At 37.0% G+C, this 11,361-nt stretch overlaps 1 pseudogene; it reads right to left on the bottom strand.

Annotated features, from left to right (window-relative positions):
* Window positions 1-9,269: 9,269 nt before the first annotated feature.
* Window positions 9,270-10,617, bottom strand: LOC145029474 (uncharacterized; annotated as a pseudogene).
* Between the last annotated feature and the right edge of the window lie 744 nt (window positions 10,618-11,361).

Genomic DNA, 11,361 nt, shown 5'->3' with positions numbered 1-11,361 from the left:
TTGCGGTGCTGACCTACCCATGTCAAGCCATTTTGGGGTGATGACATACCCATGTCAGGCCGTTCTAGGGAGCCGACTATCCTCCGGTCTCTCTCAACCGGCAACAGGGACTATTTCACCCCTACCTCTATCATATAATATCTAAGTATAATTATATGGTTAGGCCTATCTGGGGTACTGACCTACCCTTTGGTCCTAACGACCGAGTCAGGGAAAAGCTATTCCCTGCTACTATCACTAACTCATTTTACGTCCCTAAAACATCTAACACAAGGGACCTAGTCTACGGACTTTCATCGGGTTGACAAGGCTGCTTTTGGGGTTCCTCAACAATTTATGTCAAATAAGGCAACCATGTGGGGGATGGAGTACTATTGGTTAACACTAAGATCAAATAAACACCTATAGGTTTCGAGCCTGCTAGCATTCCACTAGATTGTCTAGAATAGTCTGTGGTTGTCATATATACGCTGCTAGATGACTGGATCATCTTAAATAATCGAGGCATATCATCATTTTATCACGTCGTCTATTACATCTACCCATGTTTTACCTAACATATCTTGTAGATATAAAATATATATACAGTTTAAATCATTTAAAACTTGTATAAAAATGTTCAACCATCATAGATATCAAGTAAATAGATAATATGCCCACATAGTAAATAATTTATATAAAATACTTCATATGTATGTGTAAGATGAAAGTAACTATGCACTAACTTGTTAAAGTGATGACTCGAATGTAACATCCCTATTTTCGAGAGAAAAATTTCATTTTAAATAAATACTTCGCAACATAGTTTACCAAAACATTACCAAGGTCATGTCTTTTTATAAAAAAAAACAATAACAACGTGCTCGAAAACCATCTCAACACAAGTCGTATAAATCAGAGTACAATCCGAGAAACTCAATGCGGAAACCATATGTATGTGAGTGATGCGCTGCTAAACCGCCGGCTCCTTCCCCTTAAATAAAGAGGTACCTGAAACCAAAACTGAAACTATAAGGAGAAAGCTTAGTGAGTTCCCCCATCATACCACATACCATATAATCACATATCATACATACTGCCGGACAATTTTGAGGTGCCCGACCTACCCACGTCAAACCATTTTGCGTTGCTTTCCTACCCATGTCAAGCCATTTTAGGGTGATGACCTACCCATGTCAGGCCGTTCTGGGATGCCGACTATCCTCCGGTCTATCTCAACCGGCAACAAGGATTATTTCACCCCTACCTCTATCATATAATATTAAAATATAATCATATGGTTAGGCATATCTTGGGTACTGACCTACCCTTTGTTCCTAACGACCGAGTCAGGGAAAAGCTATACCCTGCTACTATAACTAACTCACTTTACGTCCCTAAAACATCTAACACAAGGGACCTAGTCTACGGACTTTCATCGGGGTGACAACACTACTTTCGGGGTTCCTCAGCAATTTATATCAAATAAGGCAACCATGTGGGGGATGGAGTACTATTAGTGAACACTAAGTTCAAATAAACACCTACAGGTTTGGAGCCCGATAGCATTCCAGTGGACTGTCTAGAATAGTCTGTGGTTGTCATCTATACGCTTCTAGATGACTTTATCATCTTAAAACATCGAGGCATATCATCATTTTATCACATCGTCTATTACATCTACCCATGTTTTACCCAAGATTATCTTGTAAATATAAAATACACATACAGTTTAAATCATTTAAAACTTGTATAAAAATGTTCAACCAACATATATATCAAGTAAATAGATAATACGACCACATAGCACATAATTTATATAAAATATTTCATATCTATGTGTAAGATGAAAGTAACTATGCACTCACTTGTTAAAGTGATGACCCGAATGTAACATCCCTATTTTCGAGAGCAAAAATTTCATTTTAAATATATCCTTCACAACATAGTTTACCAAAACATTACCAAGGTCATGTCATTTTATAAAAAAAAACAATAACAACATGCTCGAAAACCATGTCAACACAAGTAATATAAATCAGAGTACAATCCGAGAAACTCAATGCGGAAACCATACGTATATGAGTGATGCGCTGCTAAACCGCCGACTCCTTCCCCTTAAATAAAGAGGTACCTGAAACCGAGCATGAAACTATAAGGACAAAGCTTAGTGAGTTCCCCCATCATACCACATACCATATAATCACATATCATACATACTGCCGGACAATTTTGAGGCGCCCGACCTACCCATGTCAAACCGTTTTGCGGTGCTGACCTACCCATGTCAAGCCATTTTGGGGTGATGACCTACCCATGTCAGGCCGTTCTAGGGAGCCGACTATCCTCTGGTATATCTCAACCGGCAACAGGGACTATTTCACCCCTACCTTTATCATACAATATCAAAATATAATCATATGGTTAGGCATATCTTAGGTACTGACCTACCCTTTAGTCCTAACGACCGAGTCAGGGAAAAGCTATTCCCTGCTACTATCACTAACTCACTTTACGTCCCTAAAACATCTAACACAAGGGACCTAGTGTACGGAATTTCATCGGGGTGACAACACTGCTTTTGGGGTTCCTCAGCAATTTATGTCAAATAAGGCAACCATGTGGGGGATGGAGTACTATTGGTGAACACTAAGTTCAAATAAACACCTACAGGTTGCGAGCCTGCTAGCGTTCCAGTGGACTGTCTAGAATAGTCTGTGGTTGTCATATATACGCTGCTAGATGACTGGATTATCTTTAAACATTGAGGCATATCATCATTTTATCACATCATCTATTACATCCACCCATGTTTTACCCAACATATCTTGTAAATATAAAATACATATACAGTTTAAATCATTTAAAACTTGTATAAAAATGTTCAACCAACGTAGATATCAAGTAAATAGATAATATGCCCGCATAGCACATAATTTATATAAAATACTTCATATCTATGTGTAAGATGAAAGTAACTATGCACTCACTTGTTAAAGTGACGACTCGAATGTAACATCCCTATTTTCGTGAGAAAAAATTTCATTTTAAATAAATACTTCACAACATAGTTTACCAAATCATTACCAAGGTCATGTCATTTTATAAAAAAAACACAATAACAACATGCTTGAAGACCATCTCAACACAAGTAATATAAATCAGAGTACAATCCCAGAAATGCAATCTGGAAACCATATGTATGTGAGTGATGCGCTGCTAAACCACCGGCTCCTTCCCCTTAAATGAAGAGGTACCTGAAACCAAAACTGAAACTGTAAGCACAAAGCTTAGTGAGTCCCCCCATATACCACATACTATATAATCACATATCATACATACTGCCGGGCAATTTTGGGTTGCCCAACCTACCCATGTCAAACCATTTTGCGGTGCTGACCTACCCATGTCAAGCCATTTTGGGGTGATGCCCTACCCATGTCAGGCCGTTCTACGGAGCCGACTATCCTCCGGTCTCTGTCAACCGGCAACTGGGACTATTTCACCCCTACCACTATCATACAATATCTAAGTATAATCATATGGTTAGGCATATCTGGGGTACTGACCTACCCTTTGGTCCTAACGACCGAGTCAGGGAAAAGCTTTTCCCTGCTGCTATCACTAACTCACTTTACGTCCCTAAAACATCTAACACAAGGGACCTAGTCTATGGACTTTTATCGGGGTGACAACGCTGCTTTCGGGGTTCCTCAATAATTTATGTCAAACAAGGCAACCATGTGGGGGATGGAGTACTATTGGTGAACACTAAGATAAAATAAAATACCTACATGTTTTGAGCCTGCTACCATTCCACTGGACTGTCTAGAATAGTCTGTGGTTGTCATATGTACGCTGCTAGATGACTGGATCATCTTAAAACATCGAGGCATATCATCATTTTATCATATCGTCTATTACATCTACCCATGTTTTACCCAACATATCTTGTAGATATAAAATACATATACAATTTAAATAATTTAAAACTTGTATAAAAATGTTCAACCAGCACAGATATCAAGTAAATAGATAATATGACCACATAACAAATAATTTATATAAATACTTCATATCTATGTGTAAGATGAAAGTAACTATGCACTCACTTGTTAAAGTAATGACTCGAATGTAACATCCCTATTTTCGAGAGAAAAATTTCATTTTAAATAAATACTTCACAACATAGTTTACCAAAACATTACAAAGGTCATGTCATTTTATAAAAAAAACAATAACAACGTGCTCGAAAACCATGTCAACACAAGTAATATAAATCAGAGTACAATCCGAGAAACTCAATGCGGAAACCATATGTATGTGAGTGATGCGCTGCTAAACCGCCGGCTCCTTCCCATTAAATAAAGAGGTACCTGAAACCAAAACTGAAACTATAAGGACAAAGCTTAGTGAGTTCCCCCATGATACCACATACCATATAATTACATATCATACATACTGCCGGGGAATTTTGAGGTGCCCGACCTACCCATGTCAAACCATTTTGCGTTGTTGACCTACCCATGTCAAGCCATTTTGGGGTGATGACCTACCCATGTCAGGCCGTTCTGGGGTATCGACTATCTTTCGGTCTATCTCAACCGACAACAGGGACTATTTCACCCCTACCTCTATTATACAATATCAAAATATAATCATATGGTTAGGCATATCTTGGGTACTGACCTACCCTTTGATCCTAACGACCGAGTCAGGGAAAAGCTATTCCCTGCTACTATCACTAACTCACTTTACGTCCCTAAAACATCTAACACAAGGGACCTAGTCTACGGAATTTCATCGGGCTGACAACACTGCTTTCGGGGTTCCTCAACAATTTATGTCAAATAAGGCAACCATGTGGGGGATGGAGTACTATTGGTGAACACTAAGTTCAGTTAAACACCTACAGGTTGCGAGCCTGCTAGCGTTCCAGTGGACTGTCTAGAATAGTCTGTGGTTGTCATATATATGCTGCTAGATGAGTGGATTATCTTTAAACATTGAGGCATATCATCATTTTATCACATCATCTATTACATCCACCCATGTTTTACCTAACATATCTTGTAAATATAAAATACATATACAGTTTAAATCATTTAAAACTTGTATAAAAATGTTCAACCAACGTAGATATCAAGTAAATAGATAATATGCCCGCATAGCACATAATTTATATAAAATACTTCATATCTATGTGTAAGATGAAAGTAACTATGCACTCACTTGTTAAAGTGACGACTCGAATGTAACATCCCTATTTTCGTGAGAAAAAATTTCATTTTAAATAAACACTTCACAACATAGTTTACCAAATCATTACCAAGGTCATGTCATTTTATAAAAAAAAAACAATAACAACATGCTTGAAGACCATCTCAACACAAGTAATATAAATCAGAGTACAATCCCAGAAACGCAATGCGGAAACCATATGTATGTGAGTGATGCGCTGCTAAACCGCCGGCACCTTCCTCTTAAATGAAGAGGTACCTGAAACCAAAATTGAAACTGTAAGCACAAAGCTTAGTGAGTTGCCCCATCATACCACATACCATATAATCACATATCATACATACTGCCGGGCAATTTTGGGTTGCCCAATATACCCATGTCAAACCATTTAGTGTTGCTGACCTACCATGTCAAGCCATTTTGGGGTGATGACCTACCCATGTTAGGCCGTTCTAGGGAGCTGACTATCCTCCGGTCTCTCTCAACTGGCAACTGGGACTTTTTCACCCCTTCCTCTATCATATAATATCTAAGTATAATCATATGGTTAGGCATATCTGGGGTACTGACCTACCCTTTGGTCCTAACGACCGAGTCAGGGAAAAGCTATTCCCTGCTACTATCACTAACTCACTTTACGTCCCTAAAACATCTAACACAAGGGACCTAGTCTACAGACTTTCATCGGGGTGACAACGCTGCTTTCGGGGTTCCTCAACAATTTATGTCAAATAAGACAACCATGTGGGGGATGGAGTACTGTTGGTGAACACTAAGATCAAATAAAACACCTACAGGTTTCGAGCCTACTAGCGTTCCACTGGACTGTCTAGAATAGTCTGTGGTTGTCATATATACGCTGCTAGATGACTGGATCATCTTAAAACATCGAGGCATATCATAATTTTATCACATCGTCTATTACATCTACCCATGTTTTACCCAACATATCTTGTAGATATAAAATATATATATACAGTTTAAATCATTTAAAACTTGTATAAAAATGTTCAACCAGCATAGATATCAAGTAAATAGATAATATGCCCACATAGCACATAATTTATATAAAATACTTCATATCTATGTGTAAGATGAAAGTAACTATGCACTCACTTGTTAAAGTGACGACTCGAATGTAACATCCCTATTTTCGTGAGAAAAAATTTCATTTTAAATAAATACTTCACAACATAGTTTAACAAAACATTACCAAGGTCATGTCATTTTATAAAAAAACAATAACAACGTGCTTCAAAACCATCTCAACATAAGTAATATAAATCGGAGTACAATCCCAGAAACGCAATGCGGAAACCATATGTATGTGAGTAATGTGCTGCTAATCCGCCGGCTCCTTCCCCTTAAATGAAGAGGTACCTGAAACCAAAACTGAAACTGTAAGCACAAAGCTTAGTGAGTTCCCCCATATACCACATACCATATAATCACATATCATACATACTGCCGGGCAATTTTGGGTTGCCCAACCTACCCATGTCAAACCATTTTGCGTTGCTGACCTACCATGTCAAGCCATTTTGGGGTGATGACCTACCCATGTCAGGCCGTTCTAGGGAGCTGACTATCCTCCGGTCTCTCTCAACCGGCAACTGGGACTTTTTCACCCCTACCTCTATCATATAATATCTAAGTATAATCATATGGTTAGGCATATCTAGGGTACTGACCTACCCTTTGGTCCTAACGACTGAGTCAGGGAAAAGCTATTCCGTGCTACTATCACTAACTCACTTTACGTCCCTTAAACATCTAACACAAGGGACCTAGTCTACGGACTTTCATCGGGGTGACAACGCTGCGTTTGAGGTTCCTCAACAATTTATGTCAAATAAGGCAACCATGTGGGGGATGGAGTACTATTGGTGAACACTAAGATCAAATAAAACACCTACAGGTTTCGAGCCTGCTAGAGTTCCACTGGACTGTCTAGAATAGTCTGTGGTTGTCATATATACGTTGCTAGATGACTGGATCATCTTAAAACATCAAGGCATATCATCATTTTATCACGTCGTCTATTACATCTACCCATGTTTTACCTAACATATCTTGTAGATATAAAATATATATACAATTTAAATCATTTAAAACTTGTATAAAAATGTTCAACCAGCATAGATATCAAGTAAATAGATAATATGCCCACATAGCAAATAATTTATTTAAAATACTTCATATGTATGTGTAAGATGAAAGTAACTATGCACTCACTTGTTAAAGTGATGACTCGAATTTAACATCCCTATTTTCGAGAGAAAAATTTCATTTTAAATCAATACTTCACAACATAGTTTACCAAAACATTACCAAGGTCATGTCATTTTATAAAAAAAAAAACAATAACAACGTGCTCGAAAACCATCTCAACACAAGTAATATAAATCACAGTACAATCCGAGAAACTCAATGCGGAAACCATATGTATGTGAGTGATGCGCTGCTAAACCGCCGACTCCTTCCCCTTAAATAAAGAGGTACCTGAAACCAAAACTGAAACTATAAGGACAAAGCTTAGTGAGTTCCCCCATCATACCACATACCATATAATCACATATCGTACATACTGCCGGACAATTTTGAGGTGCCACTACAAGAAAAACAGCCTTTTACGACGCGCAAATTACGACACTCATTGATCTATGTTACGCAAAAGAGAGTGACATTAAAAAAGATTCATCTATTCAAAAAATTTAAGGATTTAGGTCACGCATTACTGCGTGACCTTAAATTAATGTCTCATGTAAAAAATTTAAAAACATGGAGGGCACTTTATCTAAAGCGTGCATCCTTTGTGAATGTCGCTTTATATATATATATATATATTTTTTAAGAAACGCGCGTCTCCTTCGTCTTAGAGGGAAAATGAAATCCCCAAATTTTTTAAACCCCCGCCTTCTTCTCCATTTCATCTACCCTTCACTCACATCCACTGCGTTCAATCCTCGATGCATCTTCTAGCCTCAGACTGTGCCGATTAAAAACTACAATTCATCAACCGTCAATCGAAACTACCAATTGAACAAGCCCTAATCGACACCTCCACCTTCTCGTCTCTCCTTCTCCACCAGGTTTTATCGCATCTCTATCCTCCTCCTTCTCATCTCGCCTTCTCCATTGACAACACCAACACCATTGTCACGATCTATTCCAACACCCACCACAGTCAAAATTGATGAAACCATACCTCCTCCTGCTTCCAACGCCTCAAAATGGATTGCAGATGTCGACGCTTCTTGTTTTTATTATCCCATTTCTTTCAAAACCAAATCGACCCAAAACCCTAGTTCTTGTTGTTCAAATCAATTTCAATGTTGAACCTCCGACTTCATTGGTTTGAAGAAAAATATATTTGAAACAGTGTATCGGAATCCAGTAGTTGCGGTAATTGGTGAGAACGGTTCATGGAAAAGAACTCAACAATATTAGATATTACACAAAATGGCTACATGAAGACTGGAACCATCCCAATCACCCAGACCCAACATGTTGCCATCGTCTATGTTTCTAGGTAATCATATTCTCACACCTTAATTTTTACCTCTCATGTATCTGTGCGACTTTGATTACTTCCTTGGATCATTTGAGGTTCCTTTTTTATCCTTCTTTTCTCCCAATGTTTCAATACACATGTGATTAAATTACACACGGGATCTCATTGTTTATTCATTTAATTGGAAGGTATGAAAAGCGCTGGAATCTCTCAAGTAAATTATGCCCCTGTAAAGGTATTGGTGTAAAATTTCATTGGTTTGGTTTCAGATCCTTTATAATTACTTCTGAAAGCTACTCTACACAAACTCAAAATGCAGGGCCTTTGTCTATATTAACAAAGAAGTTAAGTAATTGGAATGAGTATTATGAATGGTGAGGCATCCCTTTAGATTCTCATGTTGTTGTGCGTCTTCACTCGGTAATGATGCAGTTTCATATACTTCATAGAAAGTATTGCTTGTTTTTTTTAATGAATTGATTGATGTAGTGGGTTCATCAGAGGGCTTGGAGAGGACCCGAAGCCTCTAACATTTTCATTCCATGACAAGTACAAACAGGGGCCCCTGTTATCAGTTGTAAGTATTGATTTGATTATATATATGATGGGATATGAAACCAATTTAAAATACATATATGGATTCAGAGGTGGAAATCAAAGAAGAAGATTATCAGAGGACAAAAAGGTCAATTTCAACTGCATACCTGGAGCCTACGGGCATGAGTGCACAACTGTTCGATTGTCCCTGAACGGAAAGTGTCACATGCAGCCATCATTACATTGATGTCATGCTGATGAAGCCAGTAAGCCACCTATGTACACAACATTTCACATATTATTTTTTTGTTTTTTTGTATGCCAAGATTCAATTTTTAATATTTTTTATACCTTGGCAAGATTTATTGACTTTCCAACTCTGTTGACTCCAACAAACACCACAACATATGGTTTCCTTTGCTCCTTGGAAACATGAACATTTCTCAGAATGTCAATAGAACGCCTTGGAGTCAAGATACGAACAAGAGCATCTTTCATAGCAGCCTGCACTCGATATCAATTTCATATTTTTTATAAATTAACTAACCATGAAATACCCAAAATTACAAAAAATGACAGAGTTTACTAACTCACTTGCACTGTTGATGTAAAAGAAGCAAGCTTTTTCCCCACCAGGCTGATTGCTACAGACTCGCAAATTTCTCAGTAATCTCTTCAGCCTGTGCCCCAAAAGGGTAGATTTGTAAATCATCAAATTCTTCATATTTTTTATCCAAGAAAGTCAACAAACTTGATATTGAGAATGAAAAAGCATACCACATTCTTGGTCATAAGTCTGTCTTTTAGATCCTTCAAAGCTGGTTCAAGATCTGCCTTCTCCAAATTTTCCTTCCCAGCAATACTGAATAAACAAGATTTTAAAAAAATTAGGAGATTCCTCTCTTTTTCAATTAAAAACTCTATGGTTAAAGTGGCTGAGTGGGTAATGAGTAATGACATCTAAATGGATAAACTGTTGTATACATAAGGAGTGTGCCTTTCTAGACTGAATAGACCATCTAAACGAGACTAAATGACCATTAAAAATGCTAAAAATGAAAAAAATACGAGTTATAAACTAACCTTTGGAACATGGATGAAAACCATCCTTTCTTCTTTGAATCTACTTTCTTATCTGTCTCTGCTTCACCATCATCTGTGCATCATTCCTCTGATTTTTGTTTATTCAACTACATTTATAAAGATCTTGTCATATTTTTTTATGTTTTTTTTTTTTTTACTTTTCAGCTCTAGTGGAAGCTCTCTCTACATTAGTTCTTGTTGTTCTGTTTTTTGGTTCAAAAATTTGGAACTGCAAGAGCGACCTTTTTGTTCTCACCTATCATGGGTGCATGGACATTGACTACTCCTGTTATTGGAATTTACAACATCATATATCATTACCTTTCTATTTTCAAGGCAATATCACCACATTATATCTATCAATTCTTCTCAAGGAATGGCCATGAGGGATGGTTGTTGCTTAATGGTATGGTCCTTTGCATAACAGGTAAGAGCTTTCTTCCCTTTTTTTCTTTTTTTAATTTTTTTTATGTTAAATTTCTGGATGGATAAATGATATCTGTCTCTTGAAAATGATGAATGAACATATAGACTGGTTATTTATTGAGTAAATGACCATTTTACCCTTCTACCTAGAAGTGATGCTGAATAGAGGTTAAGTGTTTATGAATTGAAGTTTTAAATGATAAAAATTACTATTTTTTTGTTGACAAAACTACAAAATTGGTTTTGGTCCCTAAAAGATTTGAAATGACTGTTTTGTCCTTTTAATTTCTTTTTTTATGTTTTTTCATATTTGTTTTAATATTTTATTAATTAAAAGTAAAAGGGAAAAATAGTCATTTCAACTTTCTTAGGACCAAAACCATAGGAATTTCTTGATTTTAGAACAAATCAATAAGAGTATGTTACTATTTTTTGCATTCAACTCTCTAAATAAATGATTATTTATTTTTTAGATAGTGTTTTACGTCCTCAAGTTTTGATCATTAATTTGATTGCTAAGTGTGCTCATAAGGGCACAGAAGTTAGCTTATAGTTCTCTTTATGCTTTTCTACTCTTTTAA

This window comes from Lactuca saligna, chromosome 2 (assembly GCF_052625555.1).
Source record: "Lactuca saligna cultivar CGN05327 chromosome 2, ASM5262555v1, whole genome shotgun sequence".
NCBI lineage: Eukaryota > Viridiplantae > Streptophyta > Magnoliopsida > Asterales > Asteraceae > Lactuca > Lactuca saligna.
Note: the sequence above shows the minus strand (reverse complement) of the source record. Positions and strands in the feature narration are given on the sequence as shown.